The following is an 11,290-nucleotide window of genomic DNA, read 5'->3' as shown; positions in this document are numbered from 1 at the left end:
CAGCTGGGGAATTTAAATTCAGCCAATTAAATAAATGCAGAATTTTAAAAAAGCTGGTATCAGTAACTGCGACCATGAAACTACCAGATTGCTGTACAAACCCATCTGGTTCACTAATGCCCTTTAGGGAAGGAAATCTGCTATCCTTACCTGGTCTGGCCTATATGTGACTCCAAAGCCACAGCAATATGGTTGGCTCATAACTATCCTGGTGGCTCACCACCACCTTCTCTCGGGCAATTAGTGATGGGCAATAAATGCTGGCCTTGCTGGCAATGCCCAAATAAATTAAAATCCAAAACGTGACTCAGAGTAATGCAGATTTTGCTTCATCACCTTTTTTTAACTGCTGCTCAGAATCTGCCTCGAAGAAGACTTTGTTTCACTAAGGCATCAGCTGTGGCTCAGTGGGTAGCACACTCACCTCTGAGTCAGAAGGTTGTGGGTTCAAGTCCCACTCCAGAGACTGGAGCACAAAAATCTAGGCTGACACTCCCAGTGCAGTGCTGAAGGAGTGCTGCCTTTCAGATAAGACGTTAAACCAAAGCCCCATCTGCTCTCTCAGGTGGACATAAAAAAATCCCATGGCACTGTTTCGAAGAAGAGTTATCCCCGGTGTCCTGGCCAATATTTAACCCTCACTCAACCTAACAAAAACAGATTATCTGATCACTGTCACATTGCTGTTTGTGGGAGCTTGCTTGCCAATTGGCTGCTGCGTTTCCCACATTATAACAGCGGTACACTCCAAAAGTACTTCATTGGCTGTAAAGCATTTTGAGACATCCGGTGGTCATGAAAGGCGCTACATGAATGCAAGTCACTACCTGAAGGTTCCTATGGGACAAGGCATAGGGCTGGCACTTCCGACTGGACAGTAATGTCCTGGTGGACATACTCCCCACTGCCCGCGTGTGGGGGCAGAGCTGTTATGGAGATCCTCGGTTGGTGTTTGGGATGTTGCTCCTTGAAGACCCCAGTAACCGACAGATAGTAACCCTGAGGAAAAAGATAAAGAAAAAATTGTCAAAGGATATAGATGATTCAGAAGTATCTTCGGTGATCTCCCTCAATGGGTTTGCTGAATTTATTTCAATTTGAACCCTTGTCCAGATGGGGGAGATTTCCCTCTCTTTGCACAGGATCACACAGGATATACGGCACAGAAACAGGCCATTCGGCCCAACCAGTCCATGCCAGCGTTTATGCTCCACTCGAGCCTCCTCCCATCTTTCCTCATCTAACTCTATCAGCATAACCCTCTATTCCCTTCTCCCTCCATGCTTGTCCAGCCTCCCCTTAAATGCATCGATACTATTCACTTCAACCACTCCCTGTGGCAGCGAGTTCCACATTCTCACCACTCTCTGGGAAAAGAAGTTTCTTCTGAATTCCCTATTGGATTTCTTGTTGACTATCTTATATTGATCGCCTCTAGTTATGCTCTGCCCCACAAGTGAAAACATTCTCTCTGTATCCACTCTATCAAAACCTTTCATAATTTTAAAGACCTCTATTAGGTCACCCTTCTTTTTTCAAGAGAAAAGAGACTCAGCCTGTTTTAGCCTGGTACAGAAGTTTCTTCTGAATTCTCTAAGAGAGTGCAGTTCTGAACAATCGCGGGGTCCAAAAAAAGCAACATACAGCAGAATGGGGACATAAATAAATGTTTGGCCTACCTGGTGTAGGGTTGCAAAATTCGTGGGAACCCCTCCCCCCCCCCCAGTGTTTGGACTCATTGGAAAGGAAATTTAATTTGGAACTATCAATCAGAAAGGTTGAGATCCTAAAGTACATGGAAAAAATTAAGAGCTTTAATCGAATTTGGGATTTTACGAGGCAGATTGGGTCCGTGTGGGAAGGGCTGAGAACTAAAGGATACCTATCCTTCAAAGAAACCAGTTTTGAGTATTGAAGCTGTCTGGGGTATTGAAGCTAAAACAAATTGTCTAGGGAATTGTGTAAACTCGAAAACCCTTCTCCCCGGGAGACATTACCACAGCAACAATCAACCCAGAGATAGCCAGCCATCATCCTGAGCAGGAAACCCAGCCAGCGTATACATAATGACAATAGCACATCCAGCCCGCATGGAAAACCCAGGCCTAGGCAGACATTGCAAATACCAAAGCTAATTTTTCCATCAAGAAACAGATTTAAAAAGATCGACACATCCGAGACAGGTTAACATTTGATGGGCCCGCCAAAATATGACAAAGAGATATCAAGCCCACGAAAAATTAGACAAAGAATCAGGGCTGATTCGGCGCGAAGATTAGAACAGCTCCAAAAATATAACTGGGGCCCTGTTTTACCGAAGGTATGCTTCAGAGGACAGTAGTAGCATCGTGTAGCATCATACAGCTAGGAGAAGGGAGAAAGGAGAGAGACCACAGCAGCAGTTTTAACAAGCCTCTCCAGCCTCGACGACACTCCCGGGGCCACACTGCCCTGCTATCGAAAAGGAAGGAAGAACATCGCCATCGCTGCCGCAACCAACCACAGCCAACATGGTACCATCGAAAACACCGCGATCGACCAACTCCGAAACAAAACTCTGCAAAGAAGAAGCCGAAGATTCAAAAGTTTCCACTCTACAACTTAGGCCTGACTACCAGCAGGTGAAAACATTACCTAAAGAGACTTTGAAACCTATTGCTAATGAAAGAAAGTGGGTATTCACCCCATAAGTCCAATACGCGCCCGACCGCATCAGCGGACACCACCCAACTGAAGATTGCGCTGTAAGAAGTCTTCTACGACGCTCGGGGTACGGCAAGCAGAACCTACAGAATCCAAAATCACAAACCACCGCCCAACTACCAGCAAAGGATTGGTGAATATAGTCCCTGTTTGCCCTGGAGTTTAACCTAGTCAGATTTAGGCATTGGGAGGTGGGAGGTGTATTATTCACTGTAAACCCTTTGAATGTGTGATATAGTGTTCTTTATTTGAGTGATTACAAATTTGACATTGTATTTTCTTGTCCTTAATAAAAATTGAAGTTCTTTTGCACCAAACCAGTTGTCTCTTGTGTCATGTATTCAACCAGCATTGTAACCCATGTATAATCTGACCTAAGTTGTACACTGTGAGAACACTGACCACTAGGTGGGAGACACTCCTAACCTGGGCTTTCAGGTACAAAAGGGGAAGCTCCACCCACCTTCATCACTTGGAGTGCTAAGGAATAAAGGACAGGTCACAGACTGACCTTCTCTCAAGCATGGGCCTCGTGTGCATTTATACTGTATAGTAAGGACCTATCAATGTTCTTTATTTGAGTGATTACAAATTTGACATTGTATTTTCTTGTCCTTAATAAAAATTGAAGTTCTTTTGCACCAAACCAGTTGTCTCTTGCACTTTGTCAGATCCCAAATAAATCCAAAGTCTCGAACCCAGGGAGTGGGAGCGATTCGAACCGCTCAGAAGGTCAGAGGTGAACCTGACCCCACAGACCACCCCCTACACTGGCCACCATTGCCTTTAATTAGCGCTCCCCAAGCGGCCGGCCAAGGTGACAACGCCTCCTGCAGCTGCCGTTGTTGAGGCCAGACGATGCTGCAGGGTGCGGACCGGATGACGTCACGATTCACAGGGTGCAAGGGATCGCGGCGGTAAATGTTAGCGCCAGCGCAAACCCGCCAGGAAGGTTCGTGGGCGTCGGTGATTTTGCCGGTCGGTAAGCTCTTAGCGCGTCGTTACCGCCCCCTGCAGGCGCTAATGGGAGGCGCAAACCAGGCCAATTATTCCCCCTTTTGGTCTGCCAGACCGCTGGATTGGAAGTTACACCAGTTGCGAGCAGTGGGTTGGATTAGCACACTGTCCTTTCAAATCCAGCCCAGACTGATTAGATTAACGTCTCCTATCTCTGCTGGCTGTTAGGGTCCGGTGTGAAATAACAGTCCCAACCCAGCTCCTACTTTATGGCAAGTGATGGAGCCTTTGCTAATGGCGCTGGGTGAGCAATGGGGACCAAGGATGTTGTCCAAACAGAGCAGCAGTCTGGGGTCGAATAGTGGAAATAGCAGAATGGTGGAATATTTGAGAGCTTTGTTTGGTCACCCTTGGAAATTCGGGATGATTTATACAGAAGGCTCCCTGAGGTGATTAAACTCGAGGAGCAGAATGCAGGAAAGTGTAGATTATAGATGACAGTTAATTTTTCGGGTGTGTGTTCCTGGTAGGGAGCCCCATCCACTGGACACGAACTTGGGGAAATGGCGCGATTTTCAATTTGCCTGTGGAAGAAAGAGGTTTAACGGGCCTGTTCCTAACTTCATCCATTAAATCTCTGGTAGTTCAACAGAATTATTCTTCTGAATCAAAGCCCATCATTCTGGAGACTGGTCTAGTTCTAATTTTAAGATTATTTCCCCTCGTTCCAGATTCCCCCATGAGAAGAAATAGCCTCACCGTGGCGACCCGATCAAATCCTTTTACCATGCGAAACACCTCGATCAGATCACCCCTCAATCTTCTAAACTCAAGGGACGACAAGCCAAGTTTATGCAATGTATTGTCATAATTTAACCCTCTAAGCCGTCAGCATGAGGCTCAGCTCTGATGCCCTCTGTAGTTGAATAGCACATCCGGGCAGAGTACCAAAGCAGTAGTCACTGCCTTCAGTAGAGGTAGGGGAGACAATTGGAGGGGTTGGTGGGGGGTGGGGGGGGCAGGGGGCGGGTGAAAATAAGCTGTTTATAAAAGTCAACGGGGGTGGAAATTAGTTGTCCAGCTCCTCAATTAGCGGCCAGAAAGGGCATTACAGCGAGTAATAGCTTAGCGACCGGGCGCACAGCTTTTAGCGCCCCACTGGAAAATTGGGTTGAGGGCTAACTGGGGCGCGAAACGTTAGCGCCTGTCTGCTGACTGTCCGTCCGATCTGGACGTCAGTCGGGTGCAAAGACCATGCTAGCCCCCCCCCCGCTCGCTATATTCGGTGCGGCCGCCTCATTTAGCGCCCGCCACTAATCACGTCTGAAAACACAGTCGGCACGGCCTTCCACAGTCGTTAACTGGCGGCTACTGAAAGGGAGGAGGAAGCGCTTCCCTCGGAGGGTCACAGTCAGTGCAACGTTTACACACAGCGCGGTGCGTGAGCCTCCCAGTTTGCAGCGGCAGACAGACTGCTTGAAAACAAGTGATTTTGAAAACTTTAATGGGTGCCATTACTACGCCGCGCCTTTAAGACAAGTCTTTTCCCGGGATTTCAATTTGCACTTTGGAGCATGCGCAACGGATTCCAGAATTTAACGCGAGCGTTTCCGTTAGTGCCCCCGCCCCCCCCACCACCCGCGCTCCCCAGGTCAGGCGTGTAACAGCTGATGTATCCCCTCCCCCCCCCAGGTCAGGCGTGTAACAGCTGATTTATCCTCCCCCCCCCCCAGGTCAGGCGTGTAACAGCTGATTTATCCCCCCCCAGGTCAGGCGTGTAACAGCTGATTTATCCTCCCCCCCCCCCCAGGTCAGGCGTGTAACAGCTGATTTATCCCCCCCCAGGTCAGGCGTGTAACAGCTGATTTATCCTCCCCTCCCCCAGGTCAGGCGTGTAACAGCTGATTTATCCTCCCCCCCCCCCCAGGTCAGGTGTGTAACAGCTGATTTATCCCCCCCCCCCCCCCAGGTCAGGCGTGTAACAGCTGATTTATCCCCCCCCCCCCAGGTCAGGCGTGTAACAGCTGATTTATCCTCCCCCCCCCCCCAGGTCAGGTGTGTAACAGCTGATTTATCCCCCCCCCCCCCAGGTCAGGCGTGTAACAGCTGATTTATCCTCCCCCCCCCCCAGGTCAGGTGTGTAACAGCTGATTTATCCCCCCCCCCCAGGTCAGGCGTGTAACAGCTGATTTATCCTCCCCCCCCCCCCAGGTCAGGCGTGTAACAGCTGATTTATCCTCCCCCCCCCCCCAGGTCAGGCGTGTAACAGCTGATTTATCCTCCCCCCCCCCCAGGTCAGGTGTGTAACAGCTGATTTATCCTCCCCCCCCCCCCAGGTCAGGTGTGTAACAGCTGATTTATCCTCCCCCCCCCCAGGTCAGGCGTGTAACAGCTGATTTATCCTCCCCCCCCCCAGGTCAGGCGTGTAACAGCTGATTTATCCTCCCCCCCCCCCCAGGTCAGGCGTGTAACAGCTGATTTATCCTCCCCCCCCCCCCAGGTCAGGCGTGTAACAGCTGATTTATCCCCCCCCCCCAGGTCAGGCGTGTAACAGCTGATTTATCCTCCCCCCCCCCCCAGGTCAGGCGTGTAACAGCTGATTTATCCTCCCCCCCCCCCCAGGTCAGGCGTGTAACAGCTGATTTATCCTCCCCCCCCCCCAGGTCAGGTGTGTAACAGCTGATTTATCCTCCCCCCCCCCCCCAGGTCAGGTGTGTAACAGCTGATTTATCACCCCTGTCGGCTCTTGGCCCGATTCCAACGAAGTTCTCAGCGAGAGGCGTAAACATTTCAAGGCGCTAAACTTAGTGCTCGGCCTGGATTAATGCCTCAAAATGGGCAGTAACGAATTTCCACCCCAAATTGTCTGTGAAGCAAGGATAATTACAAGAAGTGTTCGAGAATAGGAGTCTCACCGGTAGCAGCAACCTGTCCTGAACTTTCACAGTAGTGCCCCCCTGGGCAGGGGTCACATTGCCGACGACTGCTCAATCCTTCCCGCTTTCCAAGAGTACCAGGAGGACACGGTTTCGCTGTGGTCTCCACATTGGCTGCCCAGCTCCCAATGCAATAAAATCCTATTCATTACAAACAGTGTATATTACAGCATTGATGTCCCAGCAGGGAATAAAACAGAAACAATTCTATGCAGGTAAACGATCTGACAGGCCAATGTGCAATGCAGCATCTTTACAAAATCGGCACGTAGAGAAGTTAAAAATACTGACGATAACGAGCGAGGACGTTCCAGTTGATCCTGATTGGGCCGCAGCGCCTCCAGCAGAGTGGGAATTTCACCAAGAACGAAAGATGCGCCCTTGACCCCAGCCAACATTCTGGCCCTAGGGTCACTGATGTGCTGGAGATGGGTTTCCCAGGCCTCTGCCAGGGAAGTCCTGGGGATAGACACATCCGGCAGTGCTCCTCAAGGGGATGCGGGAGCCTTCAATGTAACGGCAATGAATGAAAGCAAATTCCTTCCTCCTCTTTGGCCTGTGCAAGGCCACACTCTGAGTGCCCCACAGGGCCCTGGCTGTCAAACAAAGCTTCTGTAGCCTTCACCACCAAGCTCAGAACATCGGAGGGTTGGGCCTAACTGGTGGCCATTGTGTGGCCAGTGTTCAAATCATGCAGACAGAAATCTGTTGGGAGGACGTATTTCCATCATTTGCATCCACCCACAAATAGGTGGGCACCTTTTTGCACTGTCTGGCCCAGCCGTTGGGAAACTTGGTGGAACGGAAGGTTGGGGAGACGTATGGAGGAAGTGACACAACAGGAAATGTCCCTGAGCAATGTCCCATCCCTGCCTGATCCAGATCCACTGAAAAAAATCAGTGGGAGGATAGAAAATGTACCGTATGAGACTTCGGGCTAGAATTTCCCCTCGGATCGCCCATTTAACGGCCAGTTACTGCCCGTTTTGGTCAACAGTGTAAATTATCGCTCTCTACCGCCCGTTTCATCTCCCGATTATCGCCGGTGGTAATTTTGGCCTCCGATTACCACCAGCATTGCTGAAAATCGCCCACCTACATTTGCCGCTCAGAAATCACCCAAAATCCCCCCCCCCCCACCCCCAACCCCCCCACCACTAATTTCCACCAAAAAGTAATTTTTAAGGCTCGCTACCGCCCGTTATCGCTCAGGATCACAACTGCCCATTTTTAAAGCACCTACCTGACCTGGGCTAGTGTTATGCACGATTGAGTATTGCCAGCTGGGATACAAACTTCATTCCGAGTGAAGATTACTAGAAACTTTTCACCATCATATCAGGCTGGCTGATCACTCCAGCTGTTCTGTCTTCGCCAACTTACTTTACATCACAAAGCCATGAAACTTTAAAGGAGCGCTCAACTAGACCCTAATCTGACCGTAAATGGTCACCAACACCATGACCTGCAACAGCACAGCTTAATCAAGGCACGGCTCCAGCAGGGAAACTTCAGATACTTCTGTGTTTTACTACAATCTGCTATTGGCACTTGCAGCTCATTTCAAAATTAAGAGGGATTTTGATAGAGTAAAACAGGGAGAAGCTGTTTCCATTGGCAGGAGGGTCAGATTTAAGGAATTGCCCAAAGAGCCAGAGGGGAGTTTGTAATATCATACTGAAAACATAACATTTGGCGATGAGGATGGGATCAGAGAGAAGATTTTTTTTTATATATATATATATAAATGCAGCGACTGGTTAGTGGGTTAAAACAACTAGATCAGGTTTAATTCTCAGTTTGTGTCGAGTCAGCTAATGAAGGTGAAACTGATGTCTTTGGAATTGGTCTCGACACCCCCCAATCTGGGAGAAGAGTATGGAAGCCAGGGCTTCAGCTCATGACCACTGTCCAATGACCCCTGCTGGAACCTGCACGGCACACTGGTGCATGGATGGGCACGCACACACTCTTTCGGGTGGCAGGCGAGCGAGAGACGACGTGAAAGCTTCGGGCACCCTCCAGGAATACAAGGTGATTGAGCGGCGCCTGCCCTCAACTACAGAGCGCGGCCCTGCTCTGTATCGGATGCGCATCTTTGCTCCAAATCGTATCGTTGTCAAGTCTCGATTCTGGTACTTCATTTCTTTGATGAAGAAACTGAAAAAGTCCGCTGGTGAAATTGTCGATCGTGGACAGGTTTTTGAGAAGTCACCAGAGGAAGTGAAGAACGTTGGTATTTAGCTGTGCTACGATTCTCGCAGTGGAACCCATAATATGTACAGGGAGTACAAGGACCTGATCATTGCTGGTGCTGTCACCCAGTGCTGCCGTGACAGGCGGGCTCGCCATCGTGCTCACTCCATTCAGATCATGAAGGTACAAGAGATCCCATCCAGCGAGTGTCACTGGCCTGCTATGATTTTAGATTTTAGGTACAGAGTAAAGTTCCCTCTACACTGTCCCATCAAATACTCCCAGGGCAGGTATAGGATGGGTTAGATACAGAGTAAAGCTCCCTCTACACTGTCCCATCAAACACTCCCAGGGCAGGTACCGCACAGGGTTAGATATAGAGTAAAGCTCCCTCTACACTGTCCCATCAAACACTCCCAGGGCAGGTACAGCACGCGGTTAGATATAGAGTAAAGCTCCCTCTACACTGTCCCATCAAACACTCCCAGGGCAGGTACAGCACGCGGTTAGATACAGAGTAAAGCTCCCTCTACACTGTCCCATCAAACACTCCCAGGGCAGGTACAGCATGGGTTAGATATAGAGTAAAGCTCCCTCTACACTGTCCCATCAAACACTCCCAGGGCATGTACAGCACAGGGTTAGATACAGAGTAAAGCTCCCTCTACACTGTCCCATCAAACACTCCCAGGGCAGGTACAGCATGGGTTAGATACAGAGTAAAGCTCCCTCTACACTGTCCTATCAAACACTCCCAGGGCAGGTACCGCACAGGGTTAGATATAGAGTAAAGCTCCCTCTACACTGTCCCATCAAACACTCCCAGGGCAGGTACAGCACGGGGTTAGATATAGAGTAAAGCTCCCTCTACACTGTCCCATCAAACACTCCCAGGGCAGGTACAGCATGGGTTAGATATAGAGTAAAGCTCCCTCTACACTGCCCCATCAAACACTCCCAGGTCAGGTACAGCACAGGGTTAGATACAGAGTAAAGCTCCCTCTACACTGCCCCATCAAACACTCCCAGGGCAGGTACAGCATGGGTTAGATACAGAGTAAAGCTCCCTCTACACTGTCCCATCAAACACTCCCAGGGCATGTACAGCACAGGGTTAGATACAGAGTAAAGCTCCCTCTACACTGTCCCATCAAACACTCCCGGGGCAGGTACAGCACGCGTTACATACAGAGTAAGGCTCCCTTAAAATCAGGCATCATAGGTCAAACGCCAGTACCGAGCCCACTCTGCTATGAGTGCCGAAACAACCTCCATCATTACCTCCCTCTCCTTCATGTCGGCACTGGTCTATCCTTAGAACATAAGAAATAAGAGCAGGAGTCGGCCATTCGGCCCCTCGAGCCTGCTCCGCCATTCAATAAGATCATGACTGATCTGATCATGGACTCAGGCCCACTTGCTTGCCTACTCCCCATAACACGCTTGGGGTCGCGTAGCTATGTCTTCTCCATCCCGAGGGGCGGCAGTCACAACACTTGGTCGAGGCAGGTTTTGATCAGATCAAAAATGTCCGCCTCGTTCAGCTTCCTGCCGCCCAGGGGAAGGAGAACAGGTCGGACAGCCCCCGGATAGGGAACGTGACCCCTGACACCTCCTCCCCCCCCCCCCCCCCCCCACCCCACGAGAACCTGATCCCTCCGGGGCCCGGCCGGGAGCGGGAGAGGAGCGCGCTCGTTCTGAAGCCTCCTTCTCCCGCGGGACTGGGGACTGTTTGAGCCCAGACAGTGAGAGTCAGCAGGTGGTCCCAGAGGTCAGGGAACGGGTGAAGGCCCGGAGGGGGAGCCCCCTCATTCCCTGACCCGGAGGGGGAGCCACCCTCATTCCCTGACCCGGAGGGTTGAGCCACCCCCATTCCCTGACCTGGAGGGGGATCGCACGCCCCCCCCCCCCCCCCATTCCCTGACCCAGAGGGGGAGCCATGATTCCAGATCACGTTCCCTCTGCCACACAGAATCCTGCATCGCCAGCACAAGCCGTGCTTCGGCACCAAAAGACCAAACACTTTCTCTGAAAATGTATTGATATTCTGTTGGATCATCTACTCAGGCTTGGCTGCAATACACCCATAGAGCCAAGAGCTGGAAAGAAGGATCACGCTGGTTAGCTCTTGGTCGGTGGCACGGACACGATGGGCCGAGATGGCCTCCTTCCGTGCTGTAAATTTGATTTTATGATTCATAGCCAAAAAGCCCCAAATTGGCTCGGCTCAAAGGGACAGCCACTTGGGTGAGGTGCTCTCGGGCTGCTGTGGATCAGAGCTCCAAGGAGACAGTACTTCCAGAGAAGAAAATAGGCTGCCACCCCTTTTCAATCTCACTATCAGGTGATATAACAGTCTGAGGAGATACCCCCCCCCCCCCCCACCTCCCCAACAGCGTTTGCTTCCAATTACATCCAACCAGAGATTTCTGAAGTAGACCAATGAGGAGCAACCTCAGCATTTGTTCCATCAACATCATGAGTTGGACTTCCATCAA

General features: G+C 50.5%; 1 pseudogene; it reads left to right on the top strand.

Annotated features, from left to right (window-relative positions):
• Nucleotides 1-8,474: 8,474 nt before the first annotated feature.
• On the top strand, nt 8,475-10,882 carry LOC139275667 (large ribosomal subunit protein eL20-like; annotated as a pseudogene).
• Nucleotides 10,883-11,290: the final 408 nt, after the last annotated feature.

This window comes from Pristiophorus japonicus, chromosome 11, assembly GCF_044704955.1.
Source record: "Pristiophorus japonicus isolate sPriJap1 chromosome 11, sPriJap1.hap1, whole genome shotgun sequence".
NCBI classification, from domain to species: Eukaryota; Metazoa; Chordata; class Chondrichthyes; family Pristiophoridae; genus Pristiophorus; species Pristiophorus japonicus.
The sequence above is the reverse complement of the archived record's forward strand: the minus strand, read 5'-3'. Positions and strand labels throughout refer to the sequence as shown.